A 22,808-nucleotide genomic window follows, 5' to 3' on the forward strand; every position below is an offset into this window, starting at 1 on the left:
CTAATGAAGAAATCAGGGCAAAAGCTTCTATTTTCGCTAAAAAGAATCGAATCGACATAGATGATGACTTTGGAGAAGAGTGTGTACAGTTCAAAGGCTTTGTTGAAGGTATATTTGATGAAGAAAAAGAACCTCATGATAACAAGATTACCAAGCCTCAAAGGAATAGACTCTTGGATTATCTGAAACTCATTCGTGAAAAACAGTTAACATTATGTCCGAATATGGACACAATTTTGCGCATTCTACTATCCATGATGATATATCTAATGCATCTGGAGAAAGATCATTCAGCGTGTTAAAAATAATCAAAAACTACTTGAGGAACTCGACTTCTGACGAAGATTATAGATTGTCTAGTTTGGCTAGTTTTGTTTCAAATGCTGAGCTTTCTCAAGCCTTAGATTTTAACGATTTGATTAAAGATTTTTCTACGAGCGTGCAAAAAAGTCTACTTTTCCGCACGCGTTTTAGTTTGGAAAGTTTTACTTTTCCGCACTGAATTTACATACATATTGTGCTTTTAATGCCCAATTGCTTCGCATGTCTTAGATGATGAGAATATATGGGGGTAGTTCTTCGTCACTTGATGCCATCTAAATCACTGAATCATTTTAAAATTCGTAAAAATGTGTGACGTGTTTTTGACAATAATTGCTTTGTTTGACATCGTTGCTATAACTTTAAAATATTAAAACCTGTATAGTCCTGTCGCCAGGGGGGGTACAACGGCCTCGTTAATTCAGATGGACTTACTCAAGTTTTTTTTATGTATTTTGACCCGTAGAACACGAATTTTTTGGGTAACAGTTGATCCGGATGTCGATAAGATTGTTATAGACCAAGAACTTGAGGAATCAAATAACAGCAATTTTTGGCAAAACAAAACAATATTTTGTATTTTTTGGGCCATTTTAAGTAAAAAATATTTCTACAAGTTTTTTCGTAGGATGCACAGTTTTCGAGATAAACGCGGTTGAACTTTAAAAAAATCGAAAAATTGCAATTTTTGAACCCGAATAACTTTTGATTAAAAAATAAAATAGCAAGTCTGCTTACCGCATTTGAAAGTTTAAGTCAAATTATATCGGTTTTGATTATTTGCATTGGTAAAAATTTATTTTTTTATTGTTTAACAAAGCTATAAACACGTAGGGTTTCCCGTGCTTTTAAATGCGTTTTAACGCATGTAACGTAGAAATAGTCTTGATTGCACTAGTACCTATTCTACCTACTCGTTCGATTTTAAATGAGAAATCATAGAAACATCACTCACGCACTAGTTGTTTGTAGCTTTGTTTAGCAATAACACAATAAATTTTTAGCAATGCAAATAATCAAAACCTACATAATTTGACTTGAACTTTCAAAGGCGCTAAGCAGAATTGCTATTTTATTTTTTAATCAAAAGTTATTCGGGTTTAAAAATTGCAGTTTTTCGATTTTTTGAAAGTTCAACCGCGTTTATCTCGAAAACTGTGCATCCTACTAAAAAACTTGTAGAAATATTTTTTGCTTAAAATGACCCAAAAAATACAAAATATTGTTTTGTTTTGCCAAAAATCGCTGTTATTTGATTCCTCAAGTTCTTGGTCTATAACAATCTTATCGACATCCGGATCAACTGTTACCCAAAAAATTCGTGCTCTACGGGTCAAAATACATAAAAAAAATTTGGGTAAGTCCATCTGAATTAACGAGGCCGTTGTACCCCCCCTGGCGACAGGACTAGTATTGATATACACCATTCATTACTGCATAACAGGTATTTAGGCACCGCATTGACTTTAATTCGGGATTGTTCTAACTTATTAGCGTTATTGTTTAATTCAATTAATTGATTAAGATTTGGTCATTTTTAAAACGCTCGTAGAAAAAATATTGTTCCTAATTCTTGCGGAAAGTCTCGTTTCCGCACTCGACTGCTTGCCGAACTCCGCTTCGCGTCGTTCGGCAAACTGCAATCGCGTGCGGAAAAGTATGACTTTCCGCACTAGTTAGGAAAATAACTATTGCAGTCGAAACAGCTAGAAAAGTGAGTGTTTAGAGTTTATATATGAGATTTATTATGAGTATGGAGTGGGGTGTCAATGGTAATCACTAATCCAACTTTATCCAAATTAAGGACATGAAATTGACCTTTTTTAGTATGAGAAGAATGTGAGAATTGATCGATCCTGAAGTTTATTTGTTGTATTCTTAATATTTTTCAGCACCGTAGCCTATTACTATTACAGTTCATATTATATTTGTTGTTCTTTTACTTATAATGTTTTTTCAACTCAGCTTTTTTTAGTCTTTTGTTGTCACCTGCACTTTTCCCCCCGAACGAAACAAATATTTAATTTTAAGAATTAACTGCAATGCTAATTTCTGATATAATAATTTTAGCAATATTAATAATTTTACAAATAACTGCTGTTAGCTAACTTTTTGAATTAGGTATATATTTTCTATAAATATAGAAATTGTTGTTAGAGCTGTTTTGAGGATTTAGCCAAATTTGCAAACCAAGATTATTTAATTAGTGAATACAACATTTCAACCTATTTATGTACCGTATTCAAATAGATTATAGGTATTGGCATACTGGCAAACATTATACTGGCATTTCTATTCATTTATGTTATGCTTTGTATGTTGTACCAATTTTAAAAAGTAAACTTAAAATAAACGTTATGTATTAATATAAAACGTGCTTTATGCTTTAATTAGGTAATCGTGAAGTTATCGGGGGCCGCTCGGGATAATTTGGCCTAGGGCCGCAAGTACCCTAGATCCGGCACTGGATCAAACATCGATTTATTTTTTTCTAAATTCCCTGGTCTGTTAGTATTTCTTTATAGAATAAAAATAGATCATAGTCCTTATTATACAGGGTGATTGATTAGTGGGGTAAAGCTCCGTAGATCCGTTATAGTAATAGATAGCAATAAAAGTTAATAACAAAAATTGTAGCCAAGTTTTAGCTTCACATTTCAAAATTAATTAGAATGTTACAGGGTTTGTTCGATAACATAGTGGCAGACCAAACTATGTTTTTTTTTAAATAGTATGTATAAATAGTTTTAAATATGTATTTTATTTTATATTCGAACTCTTCTTAACTTCTTCATTACAAAAATATAAAGGTTTGTTATGTTATACATAGTATTTACAAAGTTATAACCAATTTTATATGAAAATCGTAACAAGTTCAACTCACTGTATAAATAAAAATAAGCACAAAAGCAATGGATTATTGATGCCACATTTTTTATTTATTGTCGAAATTTATAAATGATTGATATTGCTAATTTTCTTTATATTGAATACAGTGAGTCAAAACGCAAGTACATTATTTTCTCGTTAATTTTAAATGGATCACCCTGTACATTATATCACTATCGAGAAGTACTATTATATATACACCAGTATTTTAGGCGTCAACGCCCTTCCGGTATGGATCTATGGGCGAGTATCACCAAGCTGCAAGCCCTTATCCCTTGCCGTACTGCTCCCTCATAGGCCGATCAGATGCCCGCATATTCCAGTCCAAGCGCCAGATTCATATTTAGAATTTTATATTGACGCGTTAGCTTTTTTTGTTTTCCGATGGCCTGGCTGGGCTTGAACTCACATACCTCACGTCGAAGTGAAGTGCGGGTCAGCCGCTAGTCGCACTGAGATATCCGATCGACGAGAAGTACCATTACCGTACTTTAATTTTTATATAGATAACATTCTCTATGCATAAATTTATTAATTTTCGAAATATTTTCATTTTTCAGAGCCAATAATTTCATTAATAATGACAGTGCTAAATCTTTCCAAATTTTAAGTAGGTAAGCCATGACTGAATTGTCTAAAACTGACAATTTACGATTACTAATATTATCAATCTGGTAATAAATGTAGCAAATAAAGAAAGAAAAATAATTTATTAGTTACAAATTTTACATAAAAAACACAAAGAGAAAATACAACATTTTGTAATTTAAATTAAAAACTACTTTTGTATGTAAATGTAACAATGTAAATACAACATTTTTTAAAAAATTAAAAGCTACTTTTAATAAAATATTTTAAATATTTAATTACATAAGTTGTTCAAAATGACCTCTTAACACATTTATGCATACCTAAAAACGGTCATTAAATGAATTACTTACACTACGAACCATTTGTAAATTAACACTTCGAAATACACTTCGTATTCTATTTTTCATCTCATCTCTTGTTGTTGGGGGCATTTTATAACCTTCATTCTTAAAGTAACCCCAAAAAAATCAGTCCAGTTTATTAAATTGTGGTAATCTGGGTGGCCACGCGACTGGTCCATTGATAAATGAAAATATCTCGAAAACTAATAAATTTAGCCATAGGGAATGTTGTATACAAATTAAAGTACGGTAATGGTTCTTTTCAATAGTGATATAAAATACAGGTTGTTCCATTCATAATTACTGAGAAAATAATGTACTTGCATTTTAATTCACCCTGTATTAGAAATAAAGAAAATTAGCAATATCAATCATCTTTAAAAATTTTGACAATAAATAAAAAAATATGGCATCAATAAACCATTGCGTTGTGCTTATTTTTCTTTATACAGGGAGTTAAACTTGTTACGATTTTCATACAAAATTGGTTATAACTTTGTAAATACAGGATCTCTCTACATTAACAGGATCTCGAATATAAAATAAAATAGAGGGTATTATATACAAAAAACATAAGTTTGGTCTGGCACTATGTTATCGAACACCCTGTAATAATATAACTAATTTTGTAGAAGCTCAATATGAAGCTCAAAGTTGGCTACACTTTTTTAAAACTTTTTTCGCTATCTATTACTATAACCGATCTACGGAGCTTTACCCCACTAATCAATCACCCTGTATAATTGTTGTCAAAAGAAACGAATATCCGTTATCAAAAAATGAACTCTGAATAATACAGTATTTAAGAATTTAATGTTGATTTAAAAGTAATTTTAAGTAAGGCATGAAAAAATAATTTTTTTCATGACAAACATCAACTAAATAAATCATGCTCAGTTCTACGAAATCCTTTATTTCTTCTTTTCAAGATCAAGTCCTCAATAAATTTAAATTATTTGTAATTACAATAATTACGTAACCTTTTTATGGTAGTTATAGAAAATATGCGTTAAAGTTTCATTAAATTACATCATTAATCAATCGCAAATAAAATAATAGTGAATAGTGGGATAATACTAATAATTCTCTTGTTTTCACGTTTTTAATTAACGATTTCTCGACGCGTCAATTAAATAAATATAACTGTAATATTCATAATTTATCGCGTACTATGTTCATGAATTGACTATGACTTATTCAATATTTATGGTGATCATGTTATGAGGATACTTTGCGTCTCATCTGGCAAAGATACTCCAACCTCACAACAATGATGCGGAAGAACAAATATTTGAAGAACCTGTTATGCAGACCAATAAGAATATTTCTTTAGTAACTCCAAAAGAAGTCTTGAAGGAAATAAATAATTTAAATCCTAAAAAAGCTCCTCGATTCAACTTGATAACTGGAACAGTATCAAAGCAGCTCCCAAAAAGCACTTGTAATATATTCCTTTACATTGGAATGTAACGGAAATTATCATGGTTCCAAAACCAGTTAAACCTACACATAATGTTTCCTGTTACAGACCAATATCTTTACTAGGTACCTGTTTTATTAAAACTTCGAGAAATTATTCCATATAAGATTACAAAGAATTATTGAAGATAAAAAATTATTGCCCAACCACCAGTTTGCAAGCATTTCACTATAGATCAACTGCATAGGGTGACTAACATGATAGAAAATCCTCTAGAAGAAAAAAGTCCGTTTTGCTATTTTCATCGATATAGCTGAAGCATTTGATAGGGTATTTCAACTTGTCTTGAGTAAAATGTCTTTAATCTTTCCTGTAGGCCTCACTTGGCCAATTCTTACTATTTCAGACCCCGAATGGCTATTAGGTTTCCGAAAGGAGACGGGTCACTATTTTCTACTTCTATCACTTCTTTTATAACTACTTCTCACCGAATGATTGCCGGTATAAGCAATCTCCCACTTACTGACCAACGGCTTCGGGCGGATAAGTTGGTGAGTGTTAGGGCACTCTGTTGTCCTGAGACCGAGAAATCGGTCTCAAAGCCGGAGGAACCAGGAAATGGTCAACGGCATCAGGATGTAGAAGGCCAGGAGAAACAACTACATTAAAGATCCTTGTGGATATCTCTAGTACAGCTTTCCAAGTAAGCTCATACTTTCTTCTCATTACTGACTCTTATCTGTTCTGCGGAGCTTAAGGCAAATATATCCAACACATGCTATCCTGCAATAAATACAATTTAGATTTTACCACCTACAAAGCAGACTTTTTCTTTGGGTACCGTCACGGTCACACACAACTATCACTGGAAATGAAAAAGTGGATAAATTGACAAAAAAAGCTGCTACTGACGAGCAAACTGAAATGATGACAATTCCATTCACTGATATCTAAAAATAGCTCAATATTAAACAGCACTGTGTAAAAAATTGGCAACAAATATGAAATTCTAATAAGGCTCAACTTAAAAGAAAAAAAAATGTATAAACATTTTCAATTTATTTGCAATCCGAAAATGCAGCAGCATCGTACTCTAGTTAAATCGGAGAGTGAAGGAAGAGTCTATACCGGTTTCGGGGATTTTTCCCCTCATCAGTAGTTCCATATCCTCTTCTCTCCAATTCAACCAGGTATTTCGCTTTGGGTCTTTCCGGATTGCAAAGAAAGAAATGCCGCGGATATCGTAGAGATATCTATGATATATATTTTGTTAAACTTAAAAATGTTAAAGCTAGGATTGGCACTAAACCTTAAATTCCAGGAAACAGAAGGCAACACGTGATTATACCCAATAAGAATTGGACACAGCGTTAATTCACCAGCTTATCATAACAAAAGAGCTACCACCTGAATGTTCCTACTCTAAGTGTCCAATCAGTGTCCAACGTATATTGATTGAATGTCCTCTTTATTCCTACGAAAGAGCCATCAACAACATATCAGAAGAGCCAAATAAACTTAAAGATATTTTAAACTGTATTGTATCAAATTCAATCAAATTCCTTAAGAGATGCATAACCGAAATACAGGGTGTCAAAGTTAAACTTTTATTTTATTTATTTTTGAATATTTCCTGATAGGCATGGGATAACAACACGAAATTTGGTAAGTGATGCTGGTACTGTAAACCCTACTAAATTATGTTAAACAAACGTTTCTGTCTCCTACCAGAGGCGTACGACGGGGGAACTTGAATCTTTGACTCTTCTCAAATTCTACGCCACTGGCGGAATTCCTATTTTAATGCAATTTTTTGATTCTCCAATACTTTTTATGTAAATAACATACTTTTCTTTCATAACGATGAAGCCATTAGTGATAAAGCCATTAGTTTTGAGATATTTACAACTAAAAACGAAGGAGCATAATATATATAATATATATATATATATATATATATATATATATATATATATATATATATATATATATATATATAATGTTCTTGAACTCCTAAGTGGAGCATAGAGCTTCAGTGAAAACGCGCCATCGGGTTCTATTTTGCGCTAGGGCCTTCACCTCATTCCAAGACTTTCCTTGACTTCTTATCTCGTCCATGATGGATCTTCTCCAAGTTTGTGCTGGGCGACCTCTTTTTCTCTTTCCTTGGGGATTCCACTCTAGGGCATTTTTTGCAATACTGAAACTATCTTTTCGGAGTGTGTGACCTATCCACCCCCACTTTCTGTATTTTATTTCATTTTCTACCCTCTTTTGTTGGGTCAGGTGTAGCAGATCTTCGTTTCTGATGGTGTTTGGCTAGAAAATACGAACAATTCTTCGTAGACATTTGTTAACAAAGACCTGCAATTTGTCTGTAAGGTATTTTGTCACTTTCCAGGTTTCACATCCATAGAGTAGAACAGACATAACATTTGACTGGAATATTCGGATCTTTGTCCTTGTAGTATATTCTCCAGACCTCCAAAAAGGGTAAGCATGCTGAAAGCTTGTTGAGCTTTTCGTATCCTCATACGAATATCGTCTTCTGTACCTCCGCTTTCTGTTATGACACTTCCAAGGTACGTGAAGTTCTCCACATTTTCAATCTGCTTGTTGTCGATATTAAATAGCGTGTTGTTCCTTGCATTTATTCTCATCGACTTGGTTTTACCAATATTGATTTTTAAACCTATTTTATTGGCCTCAGTGGATAGTGTTTCCAATTGGTCGGCCACATCCTGGAACCTTTGTCCTAACAGGCAGATATCGTCGGCGTATTCCAGATCACTTAGGCGTGTGGTTAACGTCCATTGTATCCCTTTTGTGTCGAAGTCTATTTTGGAGAGAACATAGTCCAGAGCTATGTTAAACAGAAACGGAGAAAGCACACATCCCTGTCTGACTCCAGTAAGTACGTCAAATTCGTCACTGTTGACCCCATTGTGTGTCACGCTGCACGTCGCCTCAGTGTACAGTGACTTTATAATGGAAATTATTTTATGAGGAATGTTTCTTAGCTCTAAAATTTTCCATATAGCAGCATGAGACAGGCTGTCAAAGGCACGTTCGAAATCGACAAAGACCATCTATAGAGGTGTGTTCCATTCAACCGATTGTTCCATTATTACCCTCACTGTATTAATGTGATCTATGCAGGAAGATTCTGGTCTAAAACCTGCTTGATTCGCTCGAAATTCAACCTTGTTTGTTAATCTTTTATGTATGATGATCGTAAAAATTTTATTTATGACGGTAAGCAAGGTTATTCCTCTCCAATTTTTGCACAGTGTGAGGTTGCCCTTTTTTGGAAGCTTAATAATATTACCTTTTTTCCAGCCCGCTGGAATGCGGTTTGTTTCCCACACCTCTCGGATTATGGGGAGCAAAAGTTCAGCGGTTAGATGCGGGTCAGTTTTAAGTAGTTCGGCAGCAATGTTATCGATTCCCGGGGACCTGTTATTTCTCAGAGATTTGATAGCTGTTATTATCTCCATTTTGGAAGGGGACTCGCAAGATATATGCAAGTCTACATTCTGCGGGTTTTCGACAATTTCATCCGCGTTATCCCTGGGCGTGCCTAGCATCTCCTGAAAGTGCTCTTTCCATCTCTCTACTTGATCATCCGTTGTAGTAAGTAATTCACCTGTCTTGGATCTTACAATGTTTGAACAGTTGGGCCCATTTTTTGTTAATCGTCTGGTAATTTGGTACAGCTCTCTAGTCCTAAGGAGCATAATACGTTAATCAAAATACCTGTGCCTTTTCATTTTTAACTTCAAATATCTCGAAAACTAATGACTTTATCGTTACGAATGAAGAGTATATTATTTGCATAGAAAGTATTGGAGAATCTAAAAATTGTGCTAAAATATCAGTTCCGTCAGTGGCGTAGAATTTGGGAAGGGTCACCCATTCACTTTCCCGTGTCGTACGCCTCTGGTAGTATCCAGAAACGATTATTTAACATAATTTAGTGGGATGTACCGTACCTACAATTTCTGGTGAAACAAGTACACTACCTACAAGTATGACACGGATATGTTCTTAAAATTGTTTTAGAGAATTATTATTTTTTTAATAATTTATTCTTTATTTCAAACTTTAAGTGGAAACAGTAGCGATCAACAGGTAGCAACAAACGCGTTCCAAGATTGCGGCTGTAATTTTGAATATTTTGTCGAGATATTTGGCACACTTATTCGTAATATAATAAAGAATGGCGGTACAGAGCCCAATTTCAGAAATATGTTATTATGTGGAAATTACTCTATAACTAAATAAAATATTGCAAAAAGGAGCCTGTACCGCCATTTTGTGTCACATTGGAACTACCAAAAATCGATTTTTATATAACAAGAAATCCAACGTCACTGACTTGGCAACATTTTGCGCCAATGTGTATAAATATTATTGTTTTTGATAGTATAAACGTCACTGTCTGGGTCGAATTACCGACGCACTGTTGCCTCACTTTTGAAAGTTCGCAGAACTTTCGCAATCTTGGACCGCGTTTGTTGCTACCTGTTGATCGCTACTGTATCACCTTAAGAAATATTTGTGCCCGGTACTTTAAAAATATTTGACGTATCCTTATGAAACTTGGTAGAAAGTGTAGGTACTGTGCACGCTACTAAATTCTATTAAACAATCGTTTCTGGTTAATACCAGAGGCGTACGACAGGGGAAAGAGAATGGTTGACCCTTCCCAAATTCTACGTCACTGACGTAACTGCTATTTTAGCATAATTTTTAGATTTTCCAATACTTTCTATGGAAATAATATACTCTTCATTTGTAGCGATAAAGTCATTCCTTTTCGAGATATTTGACGTTAAAAATGAAAAGGCACATTTATTTTGATTAATGTATTATGCTCCTTCGTTTTTAGCTGTAAATATCTCAAAAACTAATGGCTTTATCGTTATGAATGAAGAGTATGTTAATTACAAAAAAAGTATTGGAGAATTCAAAAGTTGGACTAAAATGGAAATTCCGGAAGTGGCGTAGAATTTGGGAAGGGTCAATCATTCACGTTCCCCCGTCGTACGCCTCTGGTAGTAGCCAGAAACGTTTGTTTAACATAATTTAGTAGAGTGTACAGTACAAGCACCACTTAACAAATTTCGTGTTGTTATCTCGTGCCTGTCAGGAAATATTAAAAAATAAATAAAATCAAAATTTAAATTTGACACCCTGTATTTCGGTTATTATCAACTTTCGTACTAAGGTAACTTAGCTTGAGTCGACCTATTTTAAGCTCAGGAATCTAAGGTTAAACTATGGCCCATTATTTACCAAACACCCTGTATAGCATTTTGTAATTTGTAATTCGGAATTAGTATATTTAGTAACTCTAAAATCTGTAAAACTCGCAATTTCAAAAATTCTAACAAATATCATTTATATTTTTATTTTTTTTTCAATTAAAAAAAATTCTAATTGTTGAAATTTATTTTGATCCTCACGTAACACCCTTAATTATTATAATTATCATAAAATAAAAATAAGGATTTCATGCCAGAAGTATGCTACATGTCCATTTTCAATAAAAAATTTGTAATAAAAAATCTAAGGGCTGTAACTTTTTTGTGTACTCATTTATACTAAGGTACGTTAGGTTCAGTCGAACTATTTTTGGTCACAGAATCTGTGATTTAGTTTATGACCTGCCTTTTTGTTACACCTTGTATTATTTTGTAATTTGTAATTAGTAGGTATATTAATTTGTAAGATCTGTAAAATCCGATAAGAAACTTTAATGGTTGTTGATACGGCAATTCTAAATAATAAAAAAAGTTCTAAAAAATATTTATAATTTTTTTCCAATTTAAAAAATATTTTTAATTGCTGAAATTTATTTTGATCTTCAGATAACCCCTTAAATTATTTTTAAAATATAGAAAATATTATTAAAATACGGGAAATCTTAATCACAGAATACTTACAAAACTGTGTGTCCAATTAAGAAAAATAAACCAATTCACCCCACCACGAAAACTGCCGAAAAAATTCGAAACGGCTAAAGTCACTTCCACACCCCGAAGTCTACTTCACCGCATGTCCGTTAGAAAAGAAACAAGTGCTGGTAATGACGCTGGACTTCAACTTTTTCTTACATTCACAACATTTTTCCTGCATCTCCCACTTCACGAAGTGTACTTAAAAAAGTCCTTGCTATTGACTATTAAGGAAGGTCGCCAGTGCGAAGAGATTTACCAATTGGTTCCAGTACGGGGAAATACTTTTAAAATACTCCCATTGATTGAGAATCTTATTTTAATAATCGGTAACTAAAGAACAATTATTGATTTCCGATTTATCTGTTTAGTCAATAAATATAGATAATTATACAATGTGTTTATATAAAACAATCAATAGAGAATACATTTGGGAAGTACCTATTAAGTATGATCAAATTTCATGTTTTGATGAAAAAGCTGTTAATTTTTTTAGTACGTTCTTTAACGGTAAAATATTGCAAAACCTCTAAATTTTAAAGAACCGCTTGGATTGACATAAAATTTGGCATACATATAGCTAACAAGTCAAAGAATAAAAGTGATATTGTGCCGATATGTGCTTTTGCCTTGGGGGTGGTATTCACCCCCTCTTGGGGGTGAAAAAATATTCGTCCAAAGTAAGTCAGGAAATGGATAAACTGACTAATTTAAAGTAACTTTTTTTCTATAGAGTTTTTTCACTAAGTCAATACTTTTCGAGTTATTTGCCAGTGAATATGTTCATTTTTCAACAAAATAACCACGCTTTTAGGCGGTTTTTCGCAAATAACTCAAAAACTAAGTATTTTGTCGAAAAAAAAACATTCTTAACAAAAATATAGCCTGTAAAAAATTTTAAAAAATGATGTATATATCACGTCTCTATACCTAGTAGAAGCAGATTTATAGCTAATGAAAAATAGGTTCATATTCGTCAAATTCCTAATGGAATACTTTAACGTGAAATAACCAAAAATGAAGCACATTTCGGGGAAAACTCATTACAACTTATTTAAAGTGTTTTATAAAAAACATTTGTAAAAAACTTCATTTTTGTTTTATAAAAAAAATTGTAGCATCCAAAGTAAACAAGTTACGCTCAAAATAAAATTAGTCCCTTTTTTTTTGGTAAAAAAAAATCGGGAAAATCACCCCCTAATTAGTCTCTCAAATGAACTAAATCGTTATGACTTCACAAGCTTCTTGACCCGTGTATGTATTGTTTATATGATCTCTAAGCTTCATCGGTTCAAAGTCGTAATTTTTGAAAGGGCTGTAGTTAAAAGGGGTTGAACGAGTCACTGATCACGAATGTATGCAAATTTAGAAACACCAAATCTTAATCAATTTTTGTCTAACAGAAAAACAAAAAAATACATGATATTCAGAAAAGTATTGCTGACTTTTTTTGTTTTTCGAGATTTTTGATATCTCTAACAATTTTTAAGTTATTTTGAAATAAAGCATATTTTTCAAAATTAAAATTTTTTAAAAATTTACTTTAAAACCAAATTTTTCAAAAATAAGCACATTGAATCGATGAAACTTACAGATCATATAAACACAATATAAGTAAAATAATTTGTGGAGCGGTAACGATTAATTTCATTTAAGTTGCTAATTAGGGGGTGGTCTTCCCGATTTTTTTTGCCAAAACAAAAGGGACCAACTTTATTTTGAGCGTAACTTGCTTAAATTTAATGCTAGAAACTTTTTATAAAAACAGAAATAAAGCTATTTTAAACACTTTAAAAGAGTTATAATGAGTTTTCCCCAAAAAGTGCTTAATTTTTTGGATATTTTAAGTCTAAATATTCTATTTGAAATTTTTTTTATATGAATCTATTTTTCATTGGCTATAACTCTGGTTCTACCAGGTCCAGAAAACTAACGCGTACACCATTTTTTTACTTTTTTCAGGCTATATTTTTGCTAAGAATGTTTTTTTCGGCAAAATACTTCCTTTTTGATTTATTTGCGAAAAACCGTCTAAAAATGTGGTTATTTTGTTGAAAAATGAACATATCCACTAGCAAATAACTCGAAAAGTGTTGACTTGGCGAAAAAGCTCTATAGACCAAAAGTTACTTAAAATTAGTCAGTTTACCCATTTCCGGACTTATTTTGGACATATATTTTTTCACCCCCAAGAAGGAGTGAAAGTCACAGCCAGGGCAAAATCACACATCGGCACAATATCACTTTTTTCTTTGGCATGTAAGCTATGCGTATGCCAAATTTCATGTCAATCCAAGCGGTTCTTTAAAATTTAGAGCAAAAAGCGTGAAAGAATGTACTATTTTTCATTTTTATATTTTTAATTAACACATTTTTATTTAGCTTTACAGATCTAGGATCTAAAAAAATCCTCCTTTTAGTTATATTAGGTCTGAGGTCTTTTCTGGGTTTGAAATAATGATGTCAGAAATAGAAAAGAATATATTAGTAATTAAATTTTACGTCCCCATAAACGAAAATAATGAGGAAAAGAAGGAAGATTTCTATGTACAACTCAAAGAAAAACACGATAATGTGAATCGTAAATATAAAAAAAGATATAAAATACTAATTGGAGACAAGACCACCACGGTAAGGAACGGTAAGGATATGATAATATATACAGGACATAAATCAGTTATGAGAAAGGAATGATTAGGATAAAGAAATGATAATGAAAGTCGACCGATACAGTTTTGTGAACAACATGAGATTATAGTAGGAGGAAGTATAAAGAACGTCAAAAATATACACAAGGAAACGTGGAGGTCTCCAAGAGGCAGATACAGAAATCAAATCGGCCATTTTCCGATGCAGTCAAAATGGAAAAGATGGCTACAAGATGTTAGTAGCCTTCAAGGAACAGATGTGGAACCAGACCACATGCTAGTCAGGGCCAAAATAAAGATGAAATTAGTCAGAGACAAAAACCAGAAGGTAAACAGAAGAAGAAGATGCAATACTCTTAAACAAAAAAAGCAAGAATCGAATGCACAGAATGACTGAAAATATACCGAACAGCAGCTCTCAAAATAAGGAAACAGTGGAGTAAATATGGAAGAGCTTTAAGGATATAATGTCAAAATCAGCAAACCAAATGATTGGGACAAAAAAAAGAGAAAAGGATATATAGTCCGAAAAACATTACAATTACAAAAGAAAAAATAAAACAGAAGAAGAAATGTTACAAAAGGAAGCAACCAAATAAGGGAAAGTGATAGAAAGAAAATACAGCATAAGAAAAATATAGCAGTTAAAAAACAAGATAAAAGGAATTACGTAAATGATATGCTGAAAATGTCAGAAATGGCCTGAGAACACAATACACCATGGTACAAATTTTACAAGGAAAACACTAAAAAGTAGTGAACGAATCACAGAAAAACAAGGAAATAGAATGAAATACTGCAGACATTATAAGAACATTTCGAAGAGATTAAATTTACTCGAAATACGAGATATACCAGATATAGATATCGAAAATAACATACAGGAGTTAAACGTTAGTAGGCACAGAAATACAAAACACTCTGAAACAAATGGCGAAGTCGCTGAAAGTGACAACTTACCGATATACATGTTACACAAACTCTTTAATAAGATATGGGGTGACGAGGAGCTACGCAAGGGATGGAACGAGGGTGTAATCATTAAAATACCAAAAATAGGCTTTCTAAATTAATACGAGAAGTAACGAGTGATAACACTGCGGAGTACCACACTTACAGTAATGTCCACGATCATATTGAACATACTGAAGCCAGAGCTAGACAAGAAACTAAGAAGCAAAAAGCAAGCTTTCACGCTAAACACTCTATTATCGACCACATTTGTACTCTAAGAATTATTTTGGATCAAGGTAACGAATGGCAAAAAAATATAAATATAATGTTCATTGAATTCGAAAAGGCCGTCCATAGTATAAACAGAGAACAAATGTGGCAGATTATGAAACTATATGAACTGCCGATGAAATACACCAACCTGATCAGATTATTGTATACGGAATGTAGAGCCAGACTGGAACATGCGGAAGAAACGGTGGAAGAGATAGCTTATACAAAGCGGAGTTATAACGGAATCATAATGGAATCACAACGAATTGGAGCATGAAGAAAGTAAGCGATAAAAAAACATGTATTAGGTGGAATTTACATAACCAGTTGGGGGACTTGGAATTTGCAGTTGACATTTGCCTCCTAACCGAACACCAACCATATGCAGAAGAAGATCGACAGGCTTGCAAAATATTCCAATGTAATGGACCTAAAACTAAATACAGAAAAAAACGAAAAAATTAAAAAACAAAAGCAAAGAAACTTAAATTTCTGGGATTAGGGATAAAGCAGATCTGGGATCAATTATGGAAAAAATGCGGTAGTAGATCAGATATAGAAAAAAGAAAACTAAAGGCACAAAGTTGGAATAAATTCATTATCTCAAGAATGGACGAATTCGGAGAGAAATCCTGAGAAAGGTCGATTTTTATTTTTAAATTATGACTTTTTGGCATATATATCATACTAGTGACGTCATCCACCTGGGCGTGATGACGTAATCGATGATTTTCTTAAATGAGAGTTGTGTGATTAGGGCTCATTTGAAAGGTTATTTAATTCTCTACTCAGTAATATAAACATTAACATAATTATTTATACACGGCGTACAAAAATTTTTTTTGATTAAAATAATTTCCACAAAAAGAAGAATGTAAGCAATTTATTTAATTCAAAATACATTTTACTGCTGTCAGAAAAACAGGTAATAATGTTTATTTCACAAATAAACATTGCTTTTCGCTTATAAATGCAATGTTCAAACTGCTAAGAGACAGGTGGGTGGCAGTTTTAACATTGAATTTAAGCGAAAAACAACGTTTATTTGTCAAATAAACATTTCTTTCTGTTTTCTGACAGCACTCAAATGTATTTTGAAATAAATGAATCACATACATTCTTCTTTCTGTCTCAATTAATTTAATAAAAAAAATTTTGGACACCCTGTATAAATAATTATGTTAACGTTTATATTACTGAATATAGAAATAAATAACCTTTTAAATTAGCTATCACACGACCCCTACTCTCATTTGAAAAAATCATCGAATAAGTCATCACACCTAGATGGATGATCTCACTAGTATGATATATATGCCAAAAAGTAGTAATTAAAAAATAAAAATCGACATGTCTCAGGATTTCTCTCCAAATTCTCCTATTCTCGAGATGATGAATTTATTCCAACGCAAACGTCCTCACTGTATACATATAACAGAATTACAGTATATTATTGTATGGCGCAGAATCTTATAGACAGGAATGAACACTACTAAAAAGTTACAAACCTTTATAAATAGATCGTTAAAAAATCGTAAAAATATATTGGCTTGATAGGTACAATAAGAAACACAAAACCATGGGCAATAACAAAACAAAAGAAAATAGTAGTCACGGTTAAAAGAAGGAAATGGATCGGACATACACTTAGAACAGTTGAAAGTAATCTAACCAGACAGGCACTCGAATACCGACCAGACGGAAGAAGAAACAGGAGAAGAAGAAGAAGATAGCAGCTATAGAAGAATTGTAACAAAAGATCATGAAATAATGGGTCTGACATGGTGAGAAATAAAGAGGAATGGAAAAGACGTGTAGAGGAAACTTCGCAGGAATTGATTATTATTTTTGTCTGTTACCGATTAATCTAGTGTCTATTCATCAACTTTTGTTCTATATTATTTACAAAATTAACCAAAATAATATTAGAAAGTAATGTTCAGATAATAAATAAAACAGGTTTATTATGGGTTCTGTTTATTTTCATACTCTTAAGACCTAAAATTTAAACGTATGTAAAAACAATTTTCATTTTAGGCAGCTGCTTTGTGTTTGAGTCGTTTTATTGTGTCGTTAATAGCAGACATTCGCCACAGATGCTGCAATAAATGGGTTTATAGGGATCATTAATGTCTTTTAGTGTTTATTAGAAATACAAAATTTAGTTATTTAATAACAAAAAATCCAAATCTAAAGGTAAAAGCAATTTGGAAACTGAAAATAAAGTATCGTTTTACCACAATAGATTAAATCAAAAATAAAATAGATGGGATTTCCTATACGTCTTTAGTAATCTTAAAGTTAATTAATGTTATAAAATATTAACCACAACGGACCAAAAAGATGTAAATCAAAACTACTATTTGGATAATAGTCTGGGCTGATTATCGGAGAATAGGCCATTTTTGGGAAAAGTTATTTACCATCAATTTTATTGCTGGAATCGAATCTTATTATTGTATGTATTAATAATATAGGTATGCAAAGTCCGCAGATAGTGTGCTACTTTTTTTATAAACAAAATGGAGCCCGAAAATCGTGTTTTTTCAATGTTTGCTCTATAATTCCAAAGATTTTAACTTTACACCAAAAACACTCAAATAAAAATTCACCGCAATTAAATTCTGCATAGAGACGTGTTTTTTTCGATTTACTTCGACGAAAACTTTCCCCGGAATAAGCGGGTTTTTCCAACAAAATCTTTAATTTTCAACTAAACTTTTAGATAAGTTATTGTTAATCAATAATTAAATAACTTGGTAGTATTTAATAACAAATTGCTCGGTGGAATGCAGTAGGATGTGGATACCCATACTGAAAGAGGAAGTCAATAGAAAGAAAATACCACAATTAGTAAGTCAATAGTCGAGTTAGTACATATTTTATATTTTAGTATTACTTATATACCCATGTATTATTGATATTATTTATAATTTAAACAAAATTATAGTAAAGTCAGAATTTGGTATTAATTTTGAGAGTAAATTAAATGCAAGACCAAATACTTACGATGTCGGGATAGTATCACGAGGTTTTTCCTGGTTTTCCCTCGTGATTTACTATGAGATCTCTAACGCGAGAATTTTAATGTCACCGTTGCATGTGGTTGTCTTTTTAAAGACAGATCACATGCTATAATTTTTTGTGACGGATATTCTTGAGTTGGGGTTGATTTCATGTAATCGAATGAACTATCTTTCAGTAAAGTCGTCCCAGGAACGCAACTCATAAATATTGGCAATATCATTTTAAAGTCTTCTACTTTAAAATGTATCATATGTATCTGAATTGCCGATATAAATGAGTCAAATTAAATAAATTATTAGAAGAATTTTTTTACTAAGCAACAACATTTTTGTTTATATTAATAATATTTTGTATCTTGACAACGGCACCCGATTTGGGCGTCGAAACGTTAATAAAAATAATTTTTTAATAATATTGTGGCTTATTTCCCATTCTAAATAGTTAAAACTTGGTAGTGTAAAAGCCCTTTTCATATAAATTGTAATTCCAGAATCCGATGGAAATTGAATGAACAGTTTAGTAACAATTGAATTGTTAATTAAAAATTTACGGTCGCTATAATAACGACAATAATTATGATGCATAAGAATAACTATGATTTTTTCATAAAAAGACACTATACCTATCTAATGTACTTTACAGAATTAAAATTGGACTATTTAAGCGGCCTCAGGAATATTTTAAAATTATAAAGAATTTTTTGACGCTTCTTCTAAAAGAAAAAACGTTTAATTATGATGAGTAGTTCCTGAGATACAATCGGTCAAAGTTGACCGGAATTTACGGCAAAGATATAAATAATAGGATCATAATTTTCAAACCGTCACCTTTTTATTTTTGTCCTCTTTCTCCACACCAATTTTCGTATCCTTAAAATACTCATAACATATATTATTATAATAAAAACTATCGATAATACGTGTGAAAATTGCCAAAAATAGCAAAAATTAGGTTGGAGAAAATGTAACCCTCAAAGTTCAAAATCGGTATACGTTAAAAAAATGCATTTTCTCGGCTTCCTATGGAGCAATTTCCTTCATTCTTTTTTTGTTCCCAAGTAACTCGAGTAGAGCCATCGAACTAACGCATTATTAAATGTCAAACTTGCTTTTGTTTTGTTATAATAAATTAATTTATTTATTATAACACAAAATTTTAATTTCCTTAAATACAAATTGTTTAAATAACTATACAGCTTTCAAATGAGAATATTTGTGTTTTTAACGTTAAAAGGTACACTTGTAGTAAGTTTATCTAAAAAAAGCCTACAACTGGAAAAAATATGTAGTTTTCTGTTCTTTTAAATAAATTAATCTATTATAACAAAACAAAAGCAAGTTTGACATTTAATAATGCTTTAGTTCGATGGCTCTACTCGAGTTATTAGGGAACAAAAAAAAATGAAGGAAATTGCTTCATGAGAAGCCGAGAAAATGCATTTTTTTTAACGTATACCGATTTTGATCTTTGAGGGTTACATTTTCTCCAACCTAATTTTTGATTGGAATTTTGCTATTTTTGGCAATTTTCACACGTATTATCGATAGTTTTTATTATAATAATATATGTTATGAGTATTTTAAAGATATGAAAATTGGTGTGGAAAAAGAGGACAAAAATAAAAAGGTGATGCTTTGAAAATTATGATCCTATTGTTTATATCTTTGCTGTAAATTCCGGTCAAATTTGACCGGTTGTTTCTCAGGAACCACTCGTCATAATTAAACATTTTTTCTTTTAGAAGAAGCGTCCTGCCGCTGTTTTTCGAATACCGTTTTCACGATTTAATTTAGTTTAATATTTCCCGATACATTCTATTTGTTTATAAGCCAAAAAATTGTTTATAATTTTAAAATATTCCTGAAGCCGCTTAAATAGTCCAATTTTAATTCTGCAAAGTAAATTAGATAGGTATAGTATCTTTTTATGGAAAAATCATAGTTATTCTTATGCATCATAATTATTGTCGTTATTATAGCGACCGTAAATTTTTAAATAACAATTCAATTGTTGCTAAACTGTTCATTCAATTTCCATCGCCTTCTGGAATTATTATAATCTATACAAAAGAGCTTTGACATTACCAAGTTATTTAATTATTGATTAACAATTACTTATCTAAAATTTTAGTTGAAAATTAAAGATTTTGTTGGAAAAGCCCTTCCGGGGAAAGTTTTCGTCGAAGTGAATCGGGAAAACACGTCTCTACACCGAGAGAACAATTTCTTTTCTCCTAAAACACCGATTTCTTTGAGCAATATATCTTAAAAGTTAACATATCCTATTACCTTAAACATACCGGTTCACATATAAAGAAACGAGTTTTTTAAACCCAACTCAATAATTTCTTACAGATAATTTATTCAATACTAAGAAATCCATTAATGGTTACATTTAATTTTCTTATCCTAAAGTGTTTATTTCTTAAATTGAAAACTACAAATATTTTGCAGTATAAGAAATATAATGTTAAGTTAATCCATATTTATATTTATAAACAATAAATTTTCTTGCAATCAAATAAATATTTTAAACCACAAGAAATAATTCTTCGGAAATACCCTCTGTAGTAACTGTGGTTATAAAATAAAAACTTTGTCATTAATGTCGAAATGTTACTTGCAAAGAGATTTTCTTCCACAAAAGAATTGCGCAGATTAACTATTTATGATTTAGTCGTCAGTGTTTGTCAAGATGGCGTGATATGTTCATGTTCATATAGATGGATGTTGGATTTATTGGTGTTCTTTAAAAATTGACGGATGTTTTGAAGGTACGTACATATAGGTATTAAATGAAAGTAAATTGAGTAATTTAAGATGTAATAATAATATTGTTGCGTATCCGAATGGTTAAAAAAGAAACATAATAGTGTCTTTATATGCTTTTTAGGTATAATGATGTACGACTCTGAAATAAAGGAGCTTATTATTCTAACTGGGAAATATGCCACAATTTAAAGCTGGGACAAAATGATATAATATATAGCTTCAGAACAATATTAAGAAAGGAGTTATTAACCAACTGCGGGGCCTTCCAGAAATGGTAGAACTTCATACATGTAAGTACCTTTTTAAAAATACTTATGTATCAACTATAATAGGTTTCTTGAATGTATCGTCTTCTATAAAAATATACAATACAACGCTATATCAAACATGGCGGGTGCAACGCTGAGGATGTTTTCTGTTAATTTATTTGAGATAAAGAAATCAGTTAGTCTAAAAGAAATATATGTTTATGGTTAAGAAATGTTATTGCCGAAAACCGTGAATTAGTTAATATGTATTAAATGACTTAGATGTAAACTAATAAAACTTTCCCGTAATAAAATTTCTTAATGATTAGGTATGCTGTCTCTTTTAGATTATAAAAATTAAGAAGATTACATATTATTATATCTGCTTCAATGTTTTACATTGGTTGTAATTTCCCTCTTGTTTTAGCTAAACAATGTTTATTGTGTGACTTAATATTATACAGATAAATAATTATTTAATTATAATTAATATTTCATTAATAAAAAGAAAAAAATAAACAAAGATGTGTAGGTTAAATAATGCCATGTTTGAACTAAATATGATTGATTATTATTAGTATTAATAGTTCTTATGTGGGGTCGTGTATTTGTTTTTTTTTTGTATTTCCTAAATTTGTCAAAATAAATATCTATATCTTTATAAATTATTAAAATAAGTTTACTCTTTCTACATAACGATTTTGTTTTAGTAAATGGCTGATATACAAAGTGCTATTAACAAAAGAAGGAAAATTTGAGGAAGTTGGATTTGCCTCTCCATCCTTTTATTGTTGTGTAGAAGCCAGTGGTTTAAGAGTGGAGAAAATATTTGTATGTAATAATAACACAATGATTTATTTCGCCGTATGTAATATCACTTTATTTTCAAGAAATATTAACTTAACTCTAAATATACGTTTATCTCTGCGAAATATATTTCTTAACATTAAATACATTAGTTATTAATAGTAAAATAATAATATTCCTTATTAAGAAATATTATTGCTCAGAAAGAATAGTTTTGTAATGAGTAGAAAATATATTTTTATGACTAATAAAATTAATTAACATCAAGTGTAATTTCTTAGTGTAATTTCTTAGATCAAAGATATATTTCTTAGGCAATATGCCAAGTCGATCTTTCTTAAATATTAATAAAGTTTCTTTATGTCAAGATTTTTTTTCTCTCGGTGTATGCATAATTTAATTGCGGTGAATTTTTATTTGAGTGTTTTTGGTGTAAAGTTAAAATCTTTGGAGTTATAGAGCAAACATTGAAAAAAACACGATTTTCGGGCGCCATTTTGTTTATAAAAAAAGTAGCACACTATCTGCGGACTTTGCATACCTATATTATTAATACAT

General features: G+C 31.4%; 1 protein-coding gene across 1 annotated transcript in view; it reads right to left on the minus strand.

The window, feature by feature from the left end:
* LOC126880021 (uncharacterized) overlaps positions 1 to 11,669 on the minus strand; it is a 69,955-nt gene extending 58,286 nt beyond the window's left edge. The window contains exon 1 of the mRNA XM_050643546.1: positions 11,511 to 11,669. The gene's annotated coding sequence lies outside the window, so the exon portion shown is untranslated. The remainder of the gene's footprint in view (positions 1 to 11,510) is intronic.
* Positions 11,670 to 22,808: the final 11,139 nt, after the last annotated feature.

Source organism: Diabrotica virgifera, chromosome 2 (assembly GCF_917563875.1).
Source record: "Diabrotica virgifera virgifera chromosome 2, PGI_DIABVI_V3a".
NCBI classification, from domain to species: domain Eukaryota; kingdom Metazoa; phylum Arthropoda; class Insecta; order Coleoptera; family Chrysomelidae; genus Diabrotica; species Diabrotica virgifera.